We start from the raw sequence: 26631 nt of genomic DNA, 5'->3' as shown, positions 1-26631 counted from the left end.
GAGTGACAGAAATATAGGTTGCTTCACAACCTAGGGCAGACAGGGTTTGGTCAAGGAGTGAAGTGACAAGATCTTGGCAAGGTTTTAAGAATGATGAGCCACTTGGGAGGGGGAATGAGGATGATTTCCCAGGTGGCAAGGCCACATAACCACTTCAAAAGAAAAACAGAGCCAAATCCAAATAAATCAAAAGAAAAAGAAAAGGGCCAAAATCCAGGCTGTTACAAGAGATTGAACTAGGTATGAAGATACCGACAATCGAATCTCGGGCAACTAACATACGATGACGAAGGGAATAACGTATGTTGTCATTACGGTATGACCGACAAAGATCTTCATAGAATATGTGGGAACCAATATGAGCATCCAAGTTTCGTTGTTGGTTATTGACCAGAGAGGTGTCTCGGTCATGTCTACATAGTTCTCGAACCCCTAGGGTCCGCACGCTTAACGTTCGATGACGATTTTGTATTATATGAGTTATGTGATTTGGTGACCGAATGTTGTTTTGAGTCCCGGATGAAATCACGGACATGATGAGGAGTCTCGAAATGGTCGAGAGGTAAAGATTCATATATTGGGCAATGATATTCGGACACTGGAAGTGTTCCTATGGTACCGGGTACATATTGGGTCACCGGAAGGGGTTCCGGGCATCCCCCGGCAACTACATGGGCCTAATGGGCAAAGAAGGGGAGAGACCAGCCCCTAGGGGGCTGGTGCGCCCCATGTAGGCCAAAATAAGGGGGAAGGAAAGAGGAGAAGAGAGAATGTAAGGGGAGCAATTCGGCCTCACCCTTCCTTCTCTCCTCCCTCCTCCTTCCTTCCCCCTCCGGATGAATATGGAAGGGGGGAGGCCGAATTGGGAGGCGCCCAAGCAGGATTCCTCCTACTTGGGGCGCCCCCTTGGCTGCCTCTCCTCCCCTCCAACCTATATATATGAGGGGGGCACCGCTAGAGCACACAATAACGATTGTTAGCCGTGTGCGGCACCCCCCTCCATAGTTTATGCCTTCGGTCATATTGTCGTAGTGCTTAGGCGAAGCCCTGCGCGGATCACTTCACCATCACCGTCACCACGCCGTCGTGCTAATGAAACTCTCCCTCGACACTTTGCTGGATCAAGAGTTCGAGCGACGTCATCGAGCTAAATGTGTGCAGAACTCGGAGGTGTCGTACATTCGGTGCTTGATCGGTCGGAACGAGAAGAAGTTCCACTACATCAACCGCGTTGTCAAACGCTTCCGCTTTCGGTCTATGAGGGTACATGGAAACACTCTTCCCCCTCTCGTTGCTATGCATCTCCTAGATAGATCTTGCGTGAGCGTAGGAATTTTTTTGAAATTGCATGCTACGTTCCCCAACAGATGTGTCGTGCCCAAGTTGGAGCCTGGGGCTCGGCAACAAGGATCAATGGCACCTCCTTGTTTGTGGGAGCGCATACCTCAACCTCAAGAACTGGTGTTTTGGCGGGAGGGTGCGGCTCTCCAAACGAAGAGGAGTTGTTCCCGCCAACCTCTCTGCCAGGGGCATCGGGAAGCTCTGCCAGGAGAGGTTTGTCGGAGTCCAGTTTCCTCCTCTTTCTGGCCATTGCTTCCAGGGATACGAAGGGTCGATTAAGGTGGAGAACAAAATTCCCTGGTTCCACAGGAAGCTTTTACGCAACGCACTTTGACAGATGATCAACAATGTTGTTTTCCGCACGCGGCACGTGTTGTGTTTGCAATCCATCAAAGCGCTCCTCCAGCTTTCTCACTTCCTCCACATATGCCTCCATCAATGGACTCTGATAATCCTTGTTCACTTGCCTCTCACCACGAGCTGTCAGTCCCCTCGAATGATTAGCTTCTTGATCCCCAACTCTATTGCGATTCTGAGACCGACGAGGAGTCCTTCATATTCTACAGTGTTGTTGGTTGCCTTCTCCCAGGGGAAATGCATTTGGACCACGTATTTGAGGTGCTCTCCAGTGGGAGCAACGAGGAGCATGCCAGCTCCTGTACCTTGTAGTGAGAAGGCACCATCATAAAGTAAATGATCCATTCTTGGGGCGCTTCGATGCCGGGGGTAACTGTTTCCAGCGTCTCTTCGTCTGGGGTAGGCATCCATTCCGCAATAAACTCCGCCAATGCTTCGCTCTGAATGGTTGACGTGCTCTCAAACTTCAGACCAAATCTTAATAACTCCAAAGCCCATTCCACTATTCTGCCAGTGGCCTCCGGGTTCCACAGTATATGTTGCAAGGGAATTGGGTGACAATTGTGATCTTGTGGGCTTGGAAGTAGTGGCACAGTTTCCTTGAGGCCATGACGAGGCCAAAGATTAACTTTTGTGCGTCAGAGTACCTTGATCTAGCCCCCTACAATAGGGAGATGACAAAGTATACTGGACGCTGCACCACCTTCTTCCTTTGCTGCAGCCTTGGGACTATCTTCACTTATCTACTCTTCTTTCTCTTGACCTGTACTCAGTCCAGTCGTGACTGGTTCATTCCCTTCTGTGGGGAGGACAATAGCTGCAGCTGCTTCTTCTTCCACTTCCCGTTGTACCACCAGTGCTGCACTAACCACTTGATTGGTTGCCACCAGATACAGCAGCAACGGCTCTTGTGGTTTAGGAGCGACCAAGGTGGGAACAAGGAAAGGTAAGATTTTTAAGTCCTACAACGCTGCTTCCGCCTCCGGGGTCCACTTCATGGGCTCTGCCTTCTTCAAGATTTTGAAGAACGGTAGGGCGCGTTCGGCGGACTTGGAAATGAACCTACTCAGCGCGGCAACACATCTAGTTAAACGCCGCACGTCCTTGACTAACTTGGGTGCTTGAATCTGCTCGATTGCCCTGATCTTGTCGGGGTTGGCCTCTATCCCCTGGTGAGACACAAAGAAGCCAAGTAGCTTGCCAGAGGGAACGCCCAATACGCATTTATCTGGGTTCAGCTTCAAGTTGATCTTGCGCAGGTTCGCAAAGGTTTCTTCCAAGTCTTGAATGAGTGTTGATCTGTCCCTAGTCTTGACCACTATGTCATCCATGTAAGCTTCAATATTCCTGTGCAGCTGGGTTTCAAACCCCATTTGCACTGCCCTTGCAAAAGTGGACCCAACGCTCTTTAACCCAAAGGGCATCCATACGAAGCAGTCTTCTCTTCGTCTTCCTTGGACTTGAATATCTGGTGATATCCGGAGTAGGCATCCAAGAAGGAAAGCGGATCACACTCGGAGGTAGAATCCATGATCTGGTCGATGCGTAGCAAGGGGAATGGGTCCTTTCGGGCTTGCTTCATTCAGATCTGTGAAATCTATGCAAAGCCTCCACTTCCCATTCGCCTTGCGCACTACCACTGGATTTACCAACCATGTTGGGTGCAATACTCCTCTGACCAAACTAGCTGTCTCAAGTTTCTTGATCTCTTCGGCAATGAACTGCTACCGCTCCAAGGCTTGCTTCCGGACCTTTTGCTTGATGGGCCGGGCATGAGGGAAGACAGCAAGGTGGTGATTGATTTCCTCCCTAGGAACACCGGGGATGTCAAACGGTTGCCAAGCAAACACATCGACATTCGCCCACAGGAAGGCAATGAGCGTGCTTTCCTATTTGTCGTCAAGGGTGGAGCTGATAGTGAATGTACCATCAGCGCCAACCAGCCCTGCTGGAACCTTCTTCACAGTGGGTGCAACAACCTTGGATCTCTTGCTAGTGGAACTCTCCGGCAAATCATCGACGGGTGCAGCATACTCCGGAGAGGTGCGCTTCCTGAACTCCTTGCCGGTATCTTTGCTAGCTTTCTTCCCTTTCTTATTTTCCTTGACGAGAGCTGCTGCTTCCGCGGCCTTGACAGTGACTGCGTCTTTGTACATCTTATCCATGCATATGATGGGGTCCTTCTTGTCTGACGGGATGGAAATGACACCCATCGTACCTGGCATCTTCAACGTGTTGTAGGCATAGTGCGATGCCGCCATGAATTTTGCCAAGGCTGGATGGCCAAGGATCCCATTGTACGGCAGGGGAGATCAACCACATCGAACACAATCTTGTCAGTCCGGTAGTGCAATTCTCCCCCAAACGTTACTGGCAAGGTAATCTTCCCCTTTGGATGACTCCTATCGGGGTTGATCCCTTGGAACATGCCGGTAACCTTGAGCTCTTCATCTGATATCTACAATCTGCTGATCACCTAAGGGGAAACCAGATTCATCCCGGCCCCACCGTCAACCAACATCTTTGTGACTTTGAGGTTGCGGATTGTTGGTGAGACCAACAATGGCAAGCACCCTACCACGATGGTGCGTTCAGGGTGATCCTCTTCATCAAAGATGATGGGCGTGCGAGACCACTTGAGTGATTTTCGGGAATCTGCCACTGGCTCCACAGCATTGATCTCACGTGCCCACTGTTTAAGCTGGCGGTGAAAGTAGTGCAAAGATGTGCCCCCATCAATGCACAGGGTGTTAGTGGCTTTCCGAAACTCTTGCTTGCTGGTTTCCTCTTCATCCCCTTCATCACTTTCGTCATCACATCCCTTCTTCTCATGGCCTTTAGCAAGTTTCCCTTGATGTTGAGGGACCTTGCCGGGGCAGCCTCCTCGACCGCCTCGGCCCTTCCCGCCAACGTCATCTTCGTATCTATCCTTGTCACGCTTCTCATACTCACCTTTCTGTTTCTTAATGAGTTTCTCAACTTGATGACATTCTTGGAGATCATGGCCCTTGGTCTGATGGATCTTGCAATACGGCCCATCAGCCTTCCCAGCTTTCTCTGCAGTCGCAGCTTCCCGGCAGTCAGTGCACGTGGAAACTTCCTTGTCGGGGGCTATGGTCTTGGCCTTCTTGCCGGTACTAGGAGTGCTTGATCCTTCAATAGCCAGCACTGCTTTCTCCTTGCACTTCTTGTTGTGTTTCTTGTTCTTCTTCTTCTGGTTGGCAGCATTGTCGTCATCTTCTGAGTCAACATCGATGTCATCCTCTTCTCCGGGGAGCCGCCTCCCCTCCTTTGTACAGGCACACTTTTCTGCCAAGGTGTAAAGCTCATTCACAGTCCTGGGCAACCGAACATTCATCTTGGAAAGTATCCTGCGGTTGCGTACGTTGGACTGGAATGCGGCAATCACAGTTGGCGAGTGGATATCTGGAATGTTCCTGTGCACCCAGCTGAACCTCTGCATGTACTTCCGCAAACTCTCCCCTTCCTTCTAGGGAAGGAGCTGCAAATCACTGGGTCGCCCTGGTTCTTGATGGCCGCCTGTGAAGGCACCACAAACTCGTCGCACAGGTCAGCCCAAGTCGATATGGAGTTATCCGGCAAGTGCATCAGCCACGAACTCATGTTTGCCTTGAGTGCCAAAGGGAAGTAGTTGGCGAATACCTTTTCATCTCTTCCTCCGGCGGCTTGAACAGTGATGGTGTAGATGCTCAAGAATTCTGCTGGGTTTAGTCTTCCATCATATTTTTCTGGTATCTCTGGCTTGAACGTACGGGCAGATGGCCAATGGACTTGCCGCAGCTCGCGAGTGAAGGCAGGGCACCCAACCTCGAAGGGAAGGTATCCGTCTCCACTGGGTGTGGGCTCGTCAACGTCGGGACCGTTGCGCCTATCAGACTGGCGGCGGGTTTTGCGGCATCGTTCTATGGTAACGCGCCTGTCCTCCCTCCGCTTGTCCTCCAGGACCTGCCACTGATCTCGACGGGCTCGAGGATCAGATGAAGCCATCGACACCTCATTGGGTTCTTGGTCGTGCAGCCCTGGCTGCGGCCCCTACGCTGGCTGCCGTGGGGGGGACTGCAACGTAGGATTGGCCCCTCCAGCACGGCCAACGGCTCGAGCCCTCGCCGCTGCTTGCGGATGCCGTGGCGGGTTTGCCCATTGTGATCCTCCCGCCTCAGTGAAACCAATCAAACTTTGAATGGTGGCTCTCCATTCATCCACTTGATCAGCTGCTGGCGGGAATCTCAGTAGGAGTTGGGCTCGCGCCATGGCTTTCGAACCAGTACTTGGCATGGATGGTGATGCATACCGCGACGTCGCCCGACCCCTGACGTTACCGGTAGTGGCGGCGTTGTGCTCTCGTCACCGCGAGCCAGTCGCCATGGTGGCATGACAACGAGAAGGGTGTGCCTGGGGGGTTAACGACCCGATTCGGTGCTTCGTCTTGGCTGCCTTGCCCAGGCGAAGGCGCGTGCCCCGTAGCCGCGCCCGCAGCAGGGACAGCTAGGGGATTGCGATTCGCGCCAGAATGTGCACCATCGCTACGGCTGCACCCTTCACTGAGGTGGAGACAGAACATTCTCCCCACCCGCGTCTTGTGGAGTGTGGCCGTCAGGGTGTTGCTAATGTTGCCCTCCTCTGGCGCCTCCTGCTCCCACCTTAGCCATAGGGGGAATGGTGATGGCGCCGCCCGCGCTGGCCACGTTCCCCATGGCGTACGCGTCCCCCGATGACGTCGCAGCTCCCACGGGATCAGCGGCCACATGCGAAGGGGCCTTCGAGGTGGAAGGGTGGGCTGCCGCGTCGGACTTCTTCTTGGGCGCCATGGATGATGAAGTCCTCGATGAAGAAGTCGATGATGAATATTTGACGCGCTGCTTGCGACCTCGGGTTCGCACAAGAGCTCCCCCTACCTGGCGCGCCAAAGATGTCGTGGTTCAACATGATCACCTATGGGGCCCTCGGCCCCTTGTGGTTCGGCAAGGGGGAAGGACACGTTGCACAAAGATCGGAGGCTATAGAGCAGCATGGTAGTGGTGACACGGGTGGTTTTCACCTAGGTTCGGGCCGTCGCGAGGCGTAAAACCCTACTCCTGCTTTGGTAGATTGGATGGAGGACCGCGACAAATGCGGAGGACTCAAGCCCGGCAAGGTCGCCTCGGGGAGAGCGGTGATGCATCCATTTTGCATCATGTTTTCTTACTATTATTTATAATGTTTTTATCCATAATAATGCTTTTTGGAGTAATTCTAATGCCTTTTCTCTCATAATATGCAAGGTATACACAAAGAGGGAGAATTCCGGCAGCTGGAAATCTGGACCTGGAAAAGCTACGTCAGGCCACCTATTCTGCACAACTCCAAACAAGCTGAAACTTCACAGAGATTTTTTATCAAATATATGATGAATATTGGAGCAAATAACTACCACATAGGGCCCACCAGGTGGGCACAACCCACCTGGGTGCACCAGGGAGCCCAGGCGCGCCCTGGTGGGTTGTGCTCACCCAGGCCCACCTCCGGTGCCCATCTTCTAGTATATATGTCACTTTGACCTAGAAAAAAAGGAGAGGACTTTCGGGACGGAGCGCCGCCGTCTCGAGGCGGAACTTGGGCAGGAGCACTTTTGCCCTCCGATGGAGCGATTCCGCCGGGGGAACTTCCCTCCCGGAGGGGGAAATCATCGTCATCATCATCACCAACAACTCTCCCATCTTAGGAGATGGCAATCTCCATCAACATCTTCAACAGTACCATCTCCTCTCAAACCCTAGATCATCTCTTGTGTTCAGTCTTGTTACCGGAACTATAGATTGGTGCTTGTGGGTGACTAGTAGTATTGATTACATCTTGTAGTTGATTACTATATGGTTTATTTGGTGGAAGATTATATGTTCAGATCCAATATGCTATTTAATACCCCTCTGATCTTGAGCATGGTTATAATTTTTGAGTAGTTACTTTTGTTCTTGAGGTCACGGGAGAAATCATGTTGCAAGTAATCATGTGAACTTGATATGTGTTCGATACTTTGATAGTATGTATGTTGTGATTCCCTTAGTGGTGTCATGTGAACGTCGAATAGATGACACTTCACCATATTTGGGCCTAAGGGAATGTATTGTGGAGTACAATTAGATGATGGGTTGCGAGAGTGGCAGAAGCTTAAACCCCAGTTTATGCGCTATTCCATAAGGGACCAATTGGATCCAAAAGTTTAATGCTATGGTTAGAATTTATTCTTAATACTTTTCTTGTAATTGCGGATGCTTGCGGGAGGGTTAATCATAAGTAGGAGGTTTGTTCAAGTAAGAACAGCACCTAAGCACCGGTCTACCCACATATCAAATTATCAAAGTACCGAACACCAAATAGGCCAATATGATGAAAGTGACTAGATGAAATTCCCGTGTACCCTCAAGAACTCTTTGCTTATTATAAGAGACTTTCTTGGCCTGTCCTTTGCCTCAAAAGGATTGGGCTACCTTGCTGCACTTTAGTTACTATTATCGTTACTTGCTCGTTACAAATTACCTTGCTATCAAACTACTCTGCTATTTACAATTTCAGCACTTGCAGACATTACCTTGCTGAAAACCATTTGTCATTTCCTTCTGCTCCTCGTTGGGTTCGACACTCTTACTTATCGAAAAGAGCTACAATTGATCCCCTATACTTGTGGGTCATCAAGCGGCTACACGCGTACGAGTATACAAGGGTCTGAATCCTTTCTAAGGTTGCGTCGGCCCTCCTTTTATAGGTCAAGGGGTTACCACAATGGCAAAACGGTCATTATCCAGTGATTAGATAGCCACAGTGCTATCATACCTAACTCTGCAGACATGACAAGGTGCATTAAATGCACCGCTTGGTGTCATGTTGTGGATGTAGCCCGGCAAGCCTTGCCACGCCATTCAACCACCTTTTCGTTTGCCTGCGTGACACGTCCCTGGACAGGTTAGGGGTGATCTTCAGAAATGGCCGCCACGTGCCAAATGACAGCCATTTAATCACTTGGGGGCTCGACACCGCACCGATAAGTGAGTTGTGTCGCGATGAGGTGGAGCGGTGGAGTCTTGGCGGGGACGTGGGCCGCTAGTGGCCCCGGCAAACCTTGCCGGGGGAGTTTTGGCTTCGTCTTCGGGGAGGCCTCGTCTTGACCAGGCTCACCTGCCTGGCAGGGGAGGCTTTCCCTTAGTCAAATCTTGGTGTCCTGGCCTATCTTGATTCGGCCTTTGATCTCTCAAAGAGCTGTCTCTCCAATTTGGGCTTGTCTTGTCGATGTAACATTGCCCTTGAGCCTATGTACAGTCTGGGCAACATACACCAGGGTTTGTTGCACCAACGGTTCATCTTACACTACTGCAGGATGCTGCTAACGCAACACTACGATCAGAGACCCTTCGACGAAACTGTGTGCGATGCAATAATCGCAAACGATGATGTAAAAAAACCATCAAAAAAAGATGCAAAATGTTTGCAATGACGGATGCATCAAACACGGTTCAGATTTTAGTTGCATATGTTATGTACGGCATACGGTTCAGTTCAATGAACTATTTGTGATGAGGCAGAAGAACAGAAACGGGTAGCCAGATGAAGGTGTGTGCGATATACGGCATACGGTTCACTCGGATGAACTATTTGTGATTAGGCGGAACAAAAGAAATGGTCAGCCAGATCAAGGTGTGTGCGATAGAGGGCAAAAAATTCACTCGGATGAACTGTTTGCGTTGAGCCAAGATAATAGAAACGGTTCAATATAACAAGATGTGTGTGATACGCGGCAAACAAGTCTGTAATCGGAAATGTGTGCGAAGGCCGATAATAACACAGACTAGTGCTGCTAACAAGACGTGTGTGTTGTGTGTTGGGATTGCATACAGAACAACAACATATATATATATATACACTTATAATATAAGGACATGGTTGCATAACCAAATTAAACATCCAATTACATAGGTGGCTACTACACACATGACATTTTCACACACCAAAGTAAACTATTACATGCATAATTACATAGGTGGCTACTCCACACATGACATTTCCACACACCAAAGTCAACTATATATTACATGCATAATTAAGTAGGATAAATCATCATCTACTTCTTGCGACTTGCCGCTACTGCTATGCTTGTGGCTCGATCCGGCCTCGTTGATTTCGGTAACGAGGCGCTTCCTTATGTCAACGATCCGCCTGTACATATTGTAGCATGTGTACACGCTCTTGGCCACGAACCTGAGGTGAGGTTCATCCAGTTGCCGCATCCAGGCCCCGTGCCAGGATACGGGACGTGTTCTGTTCGCATCCTGCTTTATCTTTTCGTAGTATGGGTCGATGATGGCCGAGGCGAGTACAACCAGGGAGTCCTTCGTGCTGCCCCGGACCCTGTAGTGCTCATGGATTTCGACAAGGTTCTTGCAGGCCAAGCTCGTAACACTGAGCGCTTTTACATCATCGATGGTTTCCACCGTAGCGAACTTGTAGTCGGTACTATTGACAAACCTGGCAAAACGGCCACAAGGCTCTGTGGCGATGCAGTAGTGGTAGATGAGGACATGATGGCGCACGCACAACTGGGCGACAGCAACCTTCTAATCTATGTTGGGACGACCATCGGTGTACTGGAGGTCGATGCCGACCACCTTGTACTTGTCTCGAGCAAGCAACTGCTCAACGGTGTTGATGTAGTCGTCCACCACGGCTGGGTCGATGGTGTACACCACTGAGAGATCCGTCTCCCTCGTGTGGGTCTCCACTTTATGCTCGCCGAACTCCATTGGAGCACCGCTAGACATCCCCTCTCTATGTGTCATCGTGGGTGTGCTTGTTGTGTTGTCGGGTGCGATCGAAAGGTTGAAGAGACTAAGGTTATAATGGCTGTGGGAATTAAAGGGGAAGCCGGGCGGCCTGGAATATCGGCACACCTGGATGGCAGTTCTAATTTACAGCGCGTAACTCCATCATGTCGCACGTAACTGCATCGCGTGGCGACGTGCGCGGCGCAACCAGATGCATATGGGCCCCCCGACGTGATCGTGTGCATGCCCAACCACTGGCAGAGCATGCGCGGAGGGACGCGAGCAGAGCGCTCTGCGGTCGCCTCAACAGCGAGCAACCATATATATGCATATAGCAGTTGCACACACAAGAAAAAGTTGTCCACAAGCCGAGCACGCTGATGGACGCGAGCAGAGCACGCCGCGGCGCCTAACGGCGAGCACAGCGCACTGCGGTGCCTAACGGCAAGCAGAGCTTGCCGAGGGACGTGAGTAGAGGCCGACACAGTGATACGTGGCAAATAAGATGAACTGTGCGAGCGATGTCGGAGACATCAAGCACGAATCAGATTAGAGTTGTGTGTGCACTACCTGGAATTATTTGTTGCTCCTCGCATTTTAAGGGAAACACATGTGCTCCCTCAGCGTTCTACATCAACTGACATGTTGTTCGTCGGATGATGTAATCGAAGACACTGCCGGAACACTCATCTACCAGCCAGATGTTTATCGCACCATTTCCTCCCGTGCTGCTACACCTGCTTCTGCCTCGACTATTCCTCGCTCTACAAATTCGGAGTCGTCAAGCAGTGCAAATTCTGATTCTGAGGACACTCCGGACGAGTAGTGCCTCATATGTTTTCTCTTTCCTTTTTGACACTTATTGACAAAAAGGGGGAGAAGTACATCGAGTGATAGATGAACGGGGTTCTTGCAGGGTGTTTTTATTCGCCAATTGCTTTTCACAGTCAAATGCTTTGGTTTTCCTCGAACAATTTCCTTGATGAATGTAACGCACCGCCTGTGGTGTTGAAATACTCGGTCGCCATGTACTGTTAATAACCCCCTGCAATGCTATTTGCTTCCAACTATTTTGTTTGTAGGTGCTATCGAAAGTTTACTCCTATGCAATGATTATCCTCGATCATTATCTGTCGTGTAGGGAAAGTAAAAGTTTGCCAAGGAGGACAGGAATTCATGCCTCTATAATCAAAGACATTTTTACTCCTTGAATCTATGTGTGTTATGGTTGGATATGCTATGATTATTAGCTCTTGTTATCTAACCTTGCAGGCAAAGAAAGTCAGCTTCAGTTTAAAATCTCTTGAGATTTATCTATATAACTGACAAAGTGTTTTTCCTTGCATATATTCTTCGTATAAACTTTGTTGCAGGAAAACTTCGTCTGAAACTTAACTCATGCGAGCGATATCCTTTATTTCCCCTGCTCTAACAATTCTCGAGTATCAATCTTGCAGGGAACCTGCATCTCGTGTGGATTCAAATAGTGCCCTGAGAAAACTATCATGACATATCCTACATCACAAATCATTTCAAAGTATTCATCGTATCTAACTCTTTTCAAAGATTGTGTGACAGGAATCATCTCAGACATTGTAAAGTGCATTGAAAGAGACCACGAAAAAATATTATGTGAATGACACTCACACGAAGATTCAGCTCGCTTCCTTCCAATTCAACTACGCACTCAAATGATGCATATCTTCAGGGGGAGCGTGTTTTATCGTCGTATTTATCTCTCGTCTTTCATTATCCTTCGCATTACATTCCATTCGTTATCTATCCTTCAATGTGTTCTATTTTGTAAACAATCGTCCAAAAAGGGGGAGATTATTGGTGCAATATCTGCCTTCCTGTATTTTGGAGATTGTTGACAGAAACATGTATGGATTGATTTGTTTGCTAGTGCATACAGAGAGAAATAGTCCATACAAAATCGAAGAGAATGTTGTCTCTGGTGCTAAATTCGAGGAACTTCACCGAAGTATATCTGCGTTGCAGAGAAGAACGAGCTACATATGTTGAAGACATGTAGATGAGAAGATTGATGTGAAGGAATTAGCCCCTTGAAAGTTTACTAGTGAAGCAAAGCAATTGGTTCGGTATTCGTCTGAAGAAATTGACTGCAGTGAACGGAAGTCGAAGACAAATTGAAGACATAGAATTCTTTTTGTTGTTCTTCATTCGTTCAATTGAGTCATAGGACCTCTGTACTATTAAGAGGGGTATAGGTTCTCGAAGCTTAGATCCGCTGTGATGCTTAGCCCTAAACCTATGAAAGATGCGAGAGAAATCTCTTTATGCTCCGAATGATTACCTGGCAGAAGTAGACGTTGTTCTTCGGGCTGCGGGAGATATCTTTCGAACTGAGGAGTTACCATTACTTGCTCCGCAATTAATGTTACCGTTGTGCTCAAAATCCGACCTTCGGACTCGTGTCGTTTGGCCATTGGCTGCTCTCGATGTCCAATTTGGTCATTTCACATCAGGGAAGGCTGCGGCTATAAATAGACACCCCGCACCGGCTTTGTCCGGTGGCTGCTCCGCTTAAGATTTCTGAGAAGATTGATTCAAGCACCCTCTCTCCGAGTGATTTGAGTTTAAGATCCACCGAGAGAAAAATCAAGAGCCCAAACTTAGACAGTGGTTGAGCATCACAGCAATTCTGAGTTAGAGTTCTTGTACCTATTACTCTTGAGAGTTGCGCACTCCCTAGACAGATAGGTTTCGGCTCAAGTGTTGAAGAGTTGTTGTCTTCACCGAGCTAGATCTTCAGCAACCAAGAGTGATTGTGGTTCGCGAAGGTCGACCGAAGGTTTGGAGATCGCTGACAAGTATCTACCACGAGTGAAATCAACTGAAGTCTGAGCAGCTTCGAGTTGAAGGAGAATAGGGTGAAGAGAGTTTATCTTCCATGTTAAGTCACAGCCCCTCCAACCAGATGTAGCCCTTTGGCAGAATGGTGAACTGGTCTACCAAATTTCTCTGTCGCCATCGAGCACCACTGGTTCAATTTACTTCACTGCATTACTTTCGGCAGTTCTCATTTGTGCTCTGTCACGATAGTTTATCTGATTTATTATTCTCTGTCGCATATCGTTCGGCTCTACTCTTGCTGCATCAGTTATCTTCCGTTGCCCGCACTGTTGCACTCTCATCATTCTATTATGCCACCTTAGTCCTTGTTATTTTCCGTGTTGTGGTCATTTACCTCATTATAGTTTTGCTTTGAAGTTATCCATCACAGTTCACGTCTAGCTCTCTATCATGATACTATTTCTGTTGGCATACTGCATTACTATCGTTATCATCAAGCCTGTTGTATCCTATGCTTGAACAATTATTGCATCCTACATTGAAGGTTTTGTTCCTCAATAGTATGCTTGCTTGAATTCATATCTTCCGTGCCTTATTTCCGTTGCCGTGTTTGGGATCATTTCAAAACATTTGAAATATCTTTTGAATATCCCATTCACCCCCTCTGTAAGATATACTCCCGGTCCTAACAGAGACGAAGGATGGTAGGAGAAGGAAGCAGCAGGGCGGGGCAGGCCGGTGGCGGTCCTCCAATGGTCGGTGGCGAGGTCACCGGAGGGGCGTGATACGTCTCCAATGTATCTATAATTTTTTATTGTTCCATACTATTATAGTATCAATCTTGGATGTTTTATATGTAATTATATATCATTTTTTGGGCATAACCTGTTAACTTAGTGCCATGTGCCAGTTGTTGTTTTTGGTTTTCCAGAATACAAGTACCAAACGAAGTCCAATTGCCACGGAACTTTTTGACGGTTTTTTCTGGACATAAGAGACCCTGGAAGCTTTGGGAGAAGGCGAGAAGATGAAGGAGTGGCCTACAAGGCACCAGGGCGCGCCCTAGTGGCTTGTGGGGCACTCGTTCCCCTGTTTGACCTAATTCTAGCTCTATAAATTCTCTAACATCAGGAAACCAACAGGGAGCCACCCGAAACCCTTTTTCCATCGTCACAAGTTCCTGTTCTCAAGAGATCGCATCTGGGAGCCTTTTCTGGCACTCTGCCCGAGGGGGAATCAACCACGGAGGGGCTCTACATCAACCTTGCTGCTCCTTCGATGATGTGTGAGTATTTTACCATAGACCTATGGGTCCATAGCTAGTAGCTAGATGGCTTCTTCTTCTCTCTTTGATCTTCAATACAATGTTCACATTGATGTCCTTGGAGATCTATTCGATGTAATTCTTTTGCGGTGTGTTTGTTGGGATCCGATGAATTGTGAGTTTACGATCTAATTATCTATGAATATCATTTGAGTCTTCTCTGAACACTTTTATGCATTATTATTATTATAGCTTTGTATTTCTCTCTAATATATTGATTTGGTTTGGCCAACTAGCTTGATTTATCTTGCAATGGGAGATGTGCTTTGTGATGGGTTCGATCTTGTGGTGCTTGATACGTCTCCAACATATCTATAATTTTTTATTTTTCCATGCTATTGTATTATCCATTTTGGATTTTTTATATGCATTAATATGCCATTTATATTATTTTTGGGACCAACCTATTAACCCAGAGCCCAGTGCCAGTTTCTGCGTTTTTCCTTGTTTTTGAGTTTCGCAGAAAAGGAATATCAAACGGAGTCCAAACGGAACAAAATCTTACGATGATTTTTCTTGGACCAGAGGACGCACGTAGGACTTGAGAACCAAGGCAAAGGAGTCCTGAGGCGGCGGCAAGGGTGCAGGGCGCGTCCTAGGGGAGGGCACTCCCTCTGCCTTGTGGGTCCCTCGAGGCTCCTCTAACCCTATTCTTCGGCCTATAAATTCCCAAATATTCCATTATCAATAGAGGGAGCCACAAAAATACTTTTCCGCTGCCGCAACCTTATGTTCCCGTGAGATCCCATCTTGGGGCCTTTTTTGGTGATCTGCCGGAGGGGGATTCGATCACGGAGGGCATCTACATCAACCATATTGCCCTTCCGATGAAGCGTGAGTAGTTTACCTTAGACCTACGGGTCCATAGCTAGTAGCTAGATGGCTTCTTCTCTCTCTTTGATTCTCAATACCATGTTCTCCTCGATGTTCTTGGATATCTATCTGATGTAATCTTCTTTTGCGGTGTGTTTGTCGAGATCCAATGAATTGTGGATTTATGATCAGATTATCTATGAATGTTATTTGAATATCATCTGAATTCTTATATGCATGATTCGATATCTTTGTATTTCTCTTCAAATTATCGGTTTGGTTTGGCCAACTAGATTGGTATTTCTTGCAATGGGAGAGGTGCTTAGTTTTGGGTTCAATCTTGCGGTGTCCCCACCCAGTGACATAGTAGGGGTACAAGGCACGTATTTTATTGTTGCCATCAAGGATAAAAATATGGGGTTTTCATCATATTGCTTGATTTTATCCCTCTACATCATGTCATCTTACTTAAGGTGTTACTCCATTCTTTATGAACTTAATACTCTAGATGCATGCTGGATAGCGGTTAGTGTGTGGAGTAATGGTAGTAGATGCAGAATCGCTTCGGTCTACTTGAAATGCCTATATGCATAATCATTGCCTTGGATGTCGTCATAAATTTGTGCTTTTCTATCAATTGCTCGAAAGTAATTTATTCACCCACTGTATTATTTGCCTTCAAGAGAGAAGCCTCTAGTGAAACCTATGGCCCCCGGGTCTATTTTCCATTATATATTTTCAGATCTATAAACCAAAAAACCAAAAAATACCTTGCTGCAGTTTATTTATTTTTACGTTTTAGTAATCTTTCATACCTATCTCTATCAAATATCACCATGCAATTGACCGTGAAGGGATTGGCAACCCCTTTATCGCATTGGGTGCAAGTGTTTGATTGTTTGTGCAAGTGCATAGATTGGGGATTTGCTTGTACCTCCTACTGGATTGATACCTTGGTTCTCTAACTGAGGGAAATACTTATCTCTACTTTGCTGCATCACCCTTTCCTCTTCAAGTGAAAAACCAACGCAAGCTCAAGAAGTAGTAGGAAGAATTTCTGGCGCCGTTGCCGGGGAGGTTCACACCAAGTCAAGAATAGCCTCCCATCAACTTGCCAATTTCTGGCACCGTTGCCGGGGAGGTCTACGTCAAGCCTACCAAGTACCCATCATAAACTCTCATCTCTTGCGCTACATTATTCGCCATTTTCCTCTCGTTTTCCTCTCCCCAACTTCTAAAACAATTTTCAGAAAAATACAAAAAGATTTGCCTTTTTATTCGCCCTTCTTCCATTCGTCTTTTCGTCCGCTTTTTGGTTGCTCGTGTGTTAGATTGCTTGCTTTGTCACGATGACTCAAGAGAATACCAAGTTGTGTGACTTTTCCAATACTAATAATAATGATTTTATTAGTACTCCGATTGCTCCCGCCACTAGTGCAGAATCTTATGAAATTAATGCCGCTTTGTTGAATCTTGTTATGAAAGAACAATTTTCTCGCCTTCCTAGTGAAGATGACGCATCCCATCTAAATACTTTCGTTGAGTTGTGTGATATGCAAGAAAGATGTGGATAATGATATTTTTAAATTGAAGTTATTTCCGTTCTCACTACGAGACCGTGTTAAAACTTGGTTTTCATCTTTGCCTAAAAATAGTATTGATTCATGGAATAAGTGTAAAGATGCTTTTATTTCCAAGTATTTTCCTCCTGCTAAGATCATCTCCCTTAGGAAGGATATAATGAATTTTAAGCAACTTGATCATGAACATGTTGCACAATCTTGGGAGAGGATGAAATTGATGATAAGAAATTGCCCTACGCATGGTTTGAATTTATGGATGATCATACAAAAAATTTATGCCGGATTAAATTTTGCATCTAGAAATCTTTTAGATTCGGCTGCGGGAGGTACTTTTATGGAAATCACATTAGGAGAAGCTAATAAACTCCTAGATAATATTATGGCTAATTACTCTCAATGGCACACCAAAAGATCCTCTACAAGTAAAAAAGTGCATGCGATTGAAGAAATTGAGTGGAAAGATGGATGAACTTATGAAATTGTTTGCTAGTAAGAGTGCTCCTATTGATCCCAATGATATGCCTTTATCCACTTTGATTGAGAATAATAATGAATCTATGGGTGTGAATTTTGTTGGTACGAACAATTTTGGTAATAACGCGCATAGAGGTAATTTCAACCCTAGGCTGTTTCCTAGTAATTACTCTAATAATTATGGTAATTTCTACAACAATTCTTATGGAAATTATAATAAGATGCCCTCTGATCTTGAGAAAAATATTAAAGAATTTATTAGTTCCCAAAAGAATTTCAATGCTATGGTTGAAGAAAAATTGCTTAAGATTGATGATTTGGCAAGGAACGTGGATAGAATTTCTCTTGAGATTGATTCTTTGAAAATTATATCTATTCCACCCAAGCATGTTATTAATGAGTCTCTAAAAGCTATGAAAATTTCTATTAATGAATGTAAAGAAAGAACCGTTAGGATGCGTGCTAAGCGAGAGTGGTTTGTAAAAGCATGTTCTTTGATTTCTCGTGAATATAATGATGAGTGATTGATGCGACTCCTATTGAATCTTTGTTTTCTAATATAAATCTTGATGAAGATGGGGCTGGAGATGAGTCAACTTTAGCTAGAAGGCGTCTCAATGATTCAAAATTTATAGATCTTAATGTAAAAATTGATAAAAGTGGGATTTGAGAGGTCAAAATTTTAAGTAGCAATGAACTCACTCTTTTGGATTTCAAGGATTTTAATTATGATAATTGTTCTTTGATAGATTGTATTTCCTTGTTGCAATCCATATTGAATTCTTCTCATGCTTATAATCAAAATAAAGCTTTTACTAAACATATTGTTGATGCTATGATGAAATCTTTTGAAGAAAACTTGAGTTAAAAGTTTCTATCCCTAGAAAGCTTTATGATGAGTGGGAACCTACCATTAATATTAAAATTAAAGATTATGAGTGTCATGCTTTGTGTGATTTGAGTGTTAGCTTTTTCACGATTCTGAAAACTTTATGTGATGTGTTAGTTTTCTATGAATTTGACGATTGTTCTTTAAATTTGCATCTTGCGGATTCCACTATAAAGAAACCTATGGAAAGGATTAATAATATTCTTATTGTTACAAACTGAAATTATGTGGCCGTAGATTTCATTGTTCTTGATATAGATTGCAATCCTACATGTCCTATTATTCTTAGTAGACCTTTCCTTAAAACGATCGGTGCAATTATCTATCTATCTTCTATCTATTATATACTTAAAACAGAAGTAAAAGAAGCCGTCACATTTATCCACATAGATCAAATTATGTGCACCGTCAATATTTGATAACAACGGCTGAGATTTAAAAATATACAAAAGTTACATATAACTATTATTGGGTACAAATAGTTGCCTGACACGTCTGTCATCTAGCATGTCTTCAAACCTCAAAAAGAAAAATCTAGCACGTCTCCATCAATGTGTCCGACACAACCACAAACTGGTGCGTGCAAATAAGGCAAGCAAAACTCCACACAGATTAATCAGCGAAGAGCCCAGACGCCTCTGGAAAAAATATCTCCACACGGACTCCGCTAAGCCAACGACAAATATAAAGGCACTCGACCGGCCATGTCCAGCACACGCAAGGCAGCCCAAGATTTAGGATCAATATTTTTTGGAAAATCAAAGTCAGACAAATCTGCTATGAACCAACGCGCCACCAGCGAAATCGAAGTCTGCTGATTATGTGATACATCCAGTGATTCAACGATGGACAACAAGAAAATTAGCCGAACTTCAATGCCAGGTTCAGCTCGAGTGCCGACAAAGTCAGGCCCAACCTTCTGAGTTATCTCTAACCTGAATCATCAAGGTTAGTAAGTACTACTCTTACTAAATTCACTTATCAGCATAAAATCTTCATAGGTACTTTATCAGTTGTTTTCAACTCCTATTAAACCCAAAAAAATATGGCATACAAGAAGCTTAATGACTTAACGACAATTGCTGATGAGCTTATTAGCCTCAATATACTTTTGATGGACAAAAAAATGCATTACATATTACAGATTTCTCTATTGCTTTGGACAACAATCCCTAATTATATTTTATTGTTTTGAAAGGGCCCAACCGAGTTCGTGCTACTATCAACATTTAAAAATCCATGCTACTATCTGTAGAGGTTAAATTATAATTATAATCATTGGTATGGATTAAGTACAAAAACATGTAGATAAAATAAACAATGCTCAGGTATATCTATACTCTATATTCTGTAGTTTGAATTAAGAGTCTTATCTAATTAATCTTTGTAACTGTGAAGCAATTAATCCCCAAATTTATTGTGATTGGATTAATCACCCAAATCAAGCATGTGGAAACAATAATAAAAGAAGAACTCTTTAGGGGTGATAAAAATAGGAGTTACGTTATGGACAAAGTTTCCTTATTTTTTGAATGGGGATTCAATCGGCAGCTAAACTGTCTCTATTGTGACCTTGATGGTGCAGAAGTTCAATCCAGTAATGTTACAATATATTTTGTTATTTACAGGGAAAATACCTAATACATTTACCATTGATTGCCAATTCCACAAATATAATGCTCAGGTATGTCTATACTCTATACTCTGTAATTTGAATTAAGACTCTTATCTAATTAATCTTTCTAACTATGAAGCAATTAATCTCCAAATTTATTGTGATTGGATTAATCACCCAAATGAAGCATGTGGAATCAATAATAAAAGAAGAACTCTTTAGGGGTGATAAAAATAGGAGTTACGTTATGGACAAAGTTTCCTTATTTTTGAATGGGGATTTAATCGACAGCTAAACTGTCCCTATTGTGACCTTGATGGTGCAGAAGTTCAATCCAGTAATGTTACAATATATTTTGTTATTTACAAGGAAAATACCTAAGACATTTACCATTGATTACCAATTCCACAAGATTATATAGGTCTAGATATAATCGAAGCCCATGAACTTCTTGGCAGGTATGGAACTATATCTTTTATCAGTTATTAGTTATCAACTAATGAATAGTGACTCTGTTTGTTAACCAATATTACTATATTTGACTAACTCCATATGTGTGCAGAAGAAACTGAACACAAATGATCAAGATAGATAGAACTACGAAAGGAACACTAGAAGAAAACATGTTTTACAAAAGAACATTACAAGAAATTACTATAATGAGGCACAAAATCAGACAAATCAGTTACTGTATCAGACTTCTAAGATATGATATGACCACTTCCGAGGAAAACGAGACTCCAAAACCTGGAGTGATAATGGAGTCATATCAGGTAGAATGGACCATATTTGATTTATTTATGTCTCTCAACTTCTTCAGATTGCTAACTTTGAGTTTTGAGGTTGTTTTTTCAGGATTGCGAACTTTCAGCTACCTACAATATATCTGTTACAAGAAGATGGTGGTATATGTCATGTGGTGATCTCACAAAGCAGGTACAAAGGAAATTGACAAGAGTTGTGGTATATATATACAAAAATTGTAACGCATCGGTAAGCATATATTCTGCTAATTTGAACAGCAACTTCTCGATTATGTTTACTTTGCAATGAAAAGATGCCAAATTAATTACTGTACAACTACTATAAGCTGCACTTGATTTTACGAGGAGACCGAAAAAATTCTTAATATATCGGTCTCGAAATTGCAGAACTCATTGGGTGGGAAGCACCAAAATTATACAATAATTATGTTGAAAGTAAGGCAAACTATTTATGTTTACTAAGATAATAGTAAGAATACTTGACATCCATCAATATAAGGAGGACACTTACCGGATAACAAAAGTCAAATGTTAGCACTATGAAAAACATATTACATTATAATTATTTTAAATACATTTAGACATGCACTTTTGGTGAATTTTATATTCTTGGTAAGAACTATTCTAGCCTATGTCCGGTTTAGTTCAAGGAAACCATGATCGCGAGGAAAAACTACAATATTACAGGCATCGCCTATAGCATAGGCAAAAAATCCATTGCATATCGATTAAGATATATGAACCAAATTTCAGTTAATACATTGAATCCTTCTTGCTTTGTCCTAAATACACATATAGGTAAATATAACTTGCTAATATATGTTAGCAACAAAAAAGAATACTATTAAACTACCTAGAATGGGGAAACTTACATGTCAAGAATAAGCCACTCTCGACGAAGTAGAAATGATGCAAAGTTGTAGCAAATTAATGGGTGTAAGGCGATGGCACCAACAATGAGGAAGCCCAAAACCCGCCTTTGCCTACAGACTCTTTAAATGAAAAGAGACCAATCACTATATAAAAAATATACATCGGGGTTATACATAGTAGATGGATACAATGGGCATACGCTTTGTTGTATGAAGCTCCATATAATGGCTACAGATATGTTGAGGAGGCAATAATCAAAGTTGGGTAGAATGTAAACTAAAAAATAATGTCAAGCCAAATATGTCTATAATGTATACCCCATTAATGACTGTTAGATGAACAACAAAAGAAAGTATGAGGTCATCTCCCAAATTATAATTTAACAGAACAGGTAAATCAACCTTCCCTCTGAATTTATTTAACAGATCAACAAAATAAATCAACTTACAAAGTACATATATTGTGGCAAGCAAGAGAAGAATGAAGAGAATAATGGGAGAGTGGGGAGAGATTCATACCTGTCCTTACTGCTCCGCCTCAGACGTGGAATGCTACGGAGAAGATGGTCGTTCAACCAACGACACAGCTCTCTGTCCCAGAGCCACGAACAGGAGAGCAGAACACTCTCGGAGAACCTAGCAGCTAGCAACACCCCTCATAATCTCCGGTGGCCTACCCAGCGACCGATCTGTCTCTACAAAGCAGAAATAGTGAAATGCGGCCTTGCTGGTAGGCGACGCAAGATCTGCGGCTCGAACGCGCATCCCCGTTTCCGCCAGACTTGACCTCCAAGAGCATCTCCTTCGCAGCTTTGGTGATGTAGGAGCATGCCATTCGATTTGGTACAGCCAGCTTGAGGGACTATAACGATAGAGCAGAGAAAGGGATATGTTTATCTTCTCACGGAAGAGATATGGAGACTTCTAGAGAGTACAGGCAGGAAGAAAGTTGACCAATGGGCCTATTGTGACCTGGGAGGCGTGGGTGAAAGCAAAAGGAAATATTGTACAGTAACTTTTTTCTTGCAACTTGCATCTACGCTAAAAAATTGTGTGTCTATTTTCTGAGAGCGTGTGTCTGTTTAGTACTACTGAATTTTATAATGGGCTGATGGATTAGGGGCATGGAGTGGAGTAGTGGACGTTTTTTTAAGTATATGGAGTCGTGAACAATTTTTTTTCTTCAGAAAATGAACAAGTATATCACCTAGGAGCGTGATTACGTAGGTACATCAATTATTGTAGACAATCAACGAAATATAAAAAACGAGCACAAACAAACAGAACAAACTTCGATTAGAGGGGCTGAGGGAGAGAATGTTTTTGAAACATAGCAATAGATCAGCTAAAATATGCAGCAGTGCATTTTATTTATCGTAAAGAAATGTAAGCTATGGCAAAAAAAATTAGTCACTATTAGAAAGAATCATGAACAGCGTTGGCGTATGGTGATGATCCTCATTATTTATTTTGACCCAGTGTATTATTTTTATGACATTATTATGTTATTTGAGGGAATTGTTCTTCTAATAGGGGCAGGTGTCTAGGAGTAATCTTGAAAGAAAAACTAAATTTTGCAATGGAATTGTATGAGGAAAAATGCCTAATGTAAAGCGTGCGACTGGGAGTAAGACAACATTGTTTATTTCTCGCAATTTGAGGCAATATTATTGATTCTGCATTACCATATATCCATCGTCATGCAACATAGAGATTTAGAGGCATGTCGTTGTACCAAATAAAAACAAACTATAATAATATTATCGGTGTATAGATAAGACGAACACTAAATGTATATTCGAGATACCGATGAATGAAATTATAGGAAAATTAACACAAATTGACGGAGAGTAGAAGAGGGAAATTTAGGGACCATTATGAACCATGATTTAACACAATCGGTCGCCAACCGATGAGACATGAAGTGTAATATATTTCAAATGATCGATAAAGCGGTGAATTATATTACAAAATCTTAATACAAATATAACATATAGAAAATCTAGCCGCGCAAATGCGCGGGTCACATAGCTAGTTGATATGAAAGAAGGAAACATTAGATTTCAATTTCCATTAAGGAAGGGCATGGAACACTTTTCAAGAAAGAAGATTAAGTTTCCATATGAATCTATTATGAGAGCTACTTATGGATTGCATACCAAAGATGACAATACCTAGATCTATTGCAATATGCCTAACTAGGGGCATTAAAAATAGCGCTTGTTGGGACGCAACCCAATTTTATTTTTGTGTTTTTTGTTTTGCTACTGTTCTTGAATAAAATACACATTATTACCTCTGTAGTAATTGTGTTTTGGTGTTTTAATTAGTGTTTGTGCCAAGTAAGACCTTTGGGATGGCTTACGGTGATAGTTGAATTGATCTTGCTGAAAAACAGAAACTTTTGCGCCCAGTAAAATAATATACATAATTCATAGAAGCGAGATAAAATACTGATTCTTTTTGCACAAGATTAATATACAAATAGCCTCTGTTTTCCTAATTTTTCAGAATTTTTGGAGTTACAGAAGTATTCGAAGTTTATAGATTGCTACAGACTATTCTGTTTTTGACATATTCTGTTTTCTATGGGTAGTATCGGGGGTATGAACCATGGAGAAGTTGGAATACAGTAGATATTACACCAATATAAATAAAGAATGAGTTCACAACTGTACCAAAAGTGGTGATTTTATTTTCTTATACTAACGGATCTCATGAGATTTCTGTTGAGTTTTGTGTTGTGAAGTTTTCAAGTTTTGGGTAAAGATTTGATGGACTATGGAATAAGGAGTGGCAAGAGCTAAGATTGGGGATGCCCATGGCACCCCAAGGTAATATTCAAGGACAACCAAGAGCCTAAGCTTGGGGATGCCCCGGAAGTCATCCCCTCGTTCGTCTTCAATCTTACTTGAGGCTATATTTTTATTCATCACATGATATGTGTTTTGCTTGCGTCTTGTATGATATGAGTCTTCTCTTTTTAGTTTGCCACAATCATCCTTGCTGTACACACCTTTTGAGAGGGACACGCATGAATCGTGAATTTATTAGAATACTCTATGTGCTTCACTTATATCTTTTGAGCTAGGCAATATGCTCTAGTGCTTCACTTATTCTTTTTAGAGCACGACGGTGGTTTTATTTTGTAGAAATTGTTGAACTCTCTTGCTTCACTTATATTATTTTGAGAGTCTCTCTAAACAGCATGGTAATTTGCTTAGGTTATGAATTTAGTCCTAATATGATGGGCATCCAAGAGGGATATAATAAAAACTTTCATATTAAGGGCATTGAATACTATGTGAAGTTTGATTCCTTATGATTGTTTTGACATATAAAGATAGTGATATTAGAGTCATGCTAGTGAGTAATTGTGGATTGGTAGAAATACTTGTGTTAAAGTTTGTGATTCCCGTAGCATGCACGTATGGTGAACCGTTATGTGATGAAGTCGGAGCATGATTTATTTATTTATTGTCTTCCTTATGAGTGGCGGTCGGGGACGAGCGATGGTCTTGTTCTACCAATCTATCCCCCTAGGAGCATGCGTGTAGTACTTTGTTTCGATAGCTAATATACTTTTGTAATAAGTATGTGAGTTCTTTATGACTAATGTTGAGTCCATGGATTATACGCACTCTCACCCTTCCACCATTGCTAGCCTCTCTAGTACCGCGCAACTTCCGTCGGTGCATTACACCCACCATATACCTTCCTCAAAATAGCCACCATACCTACCTATTATGGCATTTCCATAGCCATTCAGAGATATATTGCCATGCAACTTCCACCGTTCCGTTTATTATGACACGCTTCATTATTGTCATATTGCTTTACATGATCATGTAGTTGAGATCGTATTTGTGGCAAAGGCACCATCCATATTTTTTTATACATGTCACTCTTGAGTCATTGCACATCCGGTACACCGCCGGGGGCATTCATATAGTCATATATTTGTTCTAGTATCGAGTTGTAATTCTTGAGCTGTAAAGTAAATAAAAGTGTGATGATCATCATTATTAGAGCATTGTCCCATGTGAGAAAAGGATGATGGAGGCTATGATTCCCCCACAAGTCGGGATGAGACTCCGGACGAAAAAAAGAAAAAGAAAAAAAGAAGCCAAAGAGCCCAAAATAAAAAATGAGAGAAAAGAGAGCAGGGGCAATGCCACTATCATTTTTCCACACTTGTGCTTCAAAGTAGCACCATGATCTTCATGATAGAGAGTCTCCTATGTTGTCACTTTCATATACTAGTGGGAAATTTTCATTATAGAACTTGTCTTGTATATTCTAATGATGGGCTTTCTCAAATTGCCCTAGGTCTTCGTGAGCAAGCGAGTTGGATGCACATCCACTTAGTTTCTTTTTGAGCTTTCATACACTTATAGCTCTAGTGCATCCGTTGCATGGCAATCCTTACTCACTCACATTGATATCTATTGATGGGCATCTCCATAGCCCATTGATATGCCTAGTTGATGTGAGACTATCTCCTTTTTGTCTCCTCCACAACCACCATATTCTATTCCACCTATAGTGTTATATCCATGGCTCACGCTCATGTATTGTGTGGAAGTTCAAAAAGTTTGAGAACATCAAAAGTATGAAACAATTGCTTGGCTTGTCAATGGGGTTGTGCACGATTTAATGCTTTGTGTGATGAAGATGGAGCAGAGCTAGACTATATGATTTTGTAGGGATAAATTTCTTTGGCCATGTTATTTTGAGAAGACATGATTGCTTTATTAGTATGCTTGAAGTATTATTGTTTTTATGTCAATTTTAAACTTTTGTTATGAATCTTATGGATCTGAATATTCATGCCACAATAAAGAAAATTGCATGGATAAATATGTTAGGTAGCATTCCACATAAAAAAATCTGTTTTTATCATTTACCTACTAGAGGAAGAGCAGGAATTAAGCTTGGGGATGCTTGATACGTCTCCAACGTATCTATA

The 26631-nt window shown here is 43.2% G+C and overlaps 1 long non-coding RNA gene across 3 annotated transcripts; it reads right to left on the bottom strand.

Moving 5' to 3' along the window:
* Positions 1–18771: 18771 nt before the first annotated feature.
* On the bottom strand, positions 18772–25896 carry LOC120967822 (uncharacterized). Of its 3 annotated transcripts, none has more exons than XR_012189215.1 (3): positions 22182–25800; positions 21663–21782; positions 18772–20912 (listed from the first exon to the last, which is right to left on the bottom strand). It is a non-coding gene; the product is annotated as an uncharacterized lncRNA (long non-coding RNA). The 3 variants fall into 3 exon arrangements; XR_012189216.1 differs by having other exon boundaries at positions 18772–19346; positions 22182–25789; XR_006666029.2 differs by having other exon boundaries at positions 18772–21782; positions 22182–25896.
* Between the last annotated feature and the right edge of the window lie 735 nt (positions 25897–26631).

Source organism: Aegilops tauschii, chromosome 7 (genome assembly GCF_002575655.3).
Source record: "Aegilops tauschii subsp. strangulata cultivar AL8/78 chromosome 7, Aet v6.0, whole genome shotgun sequence".
NCBI lineage: Eukaryota > Viridiplantae > Streptophyta > Magnoliopsida > Poales > Poaceae > Aegilops > Aegilops tauschii.
This window is presented reverse-complemented; position numbering and strand designations above follow the sequence as displayed.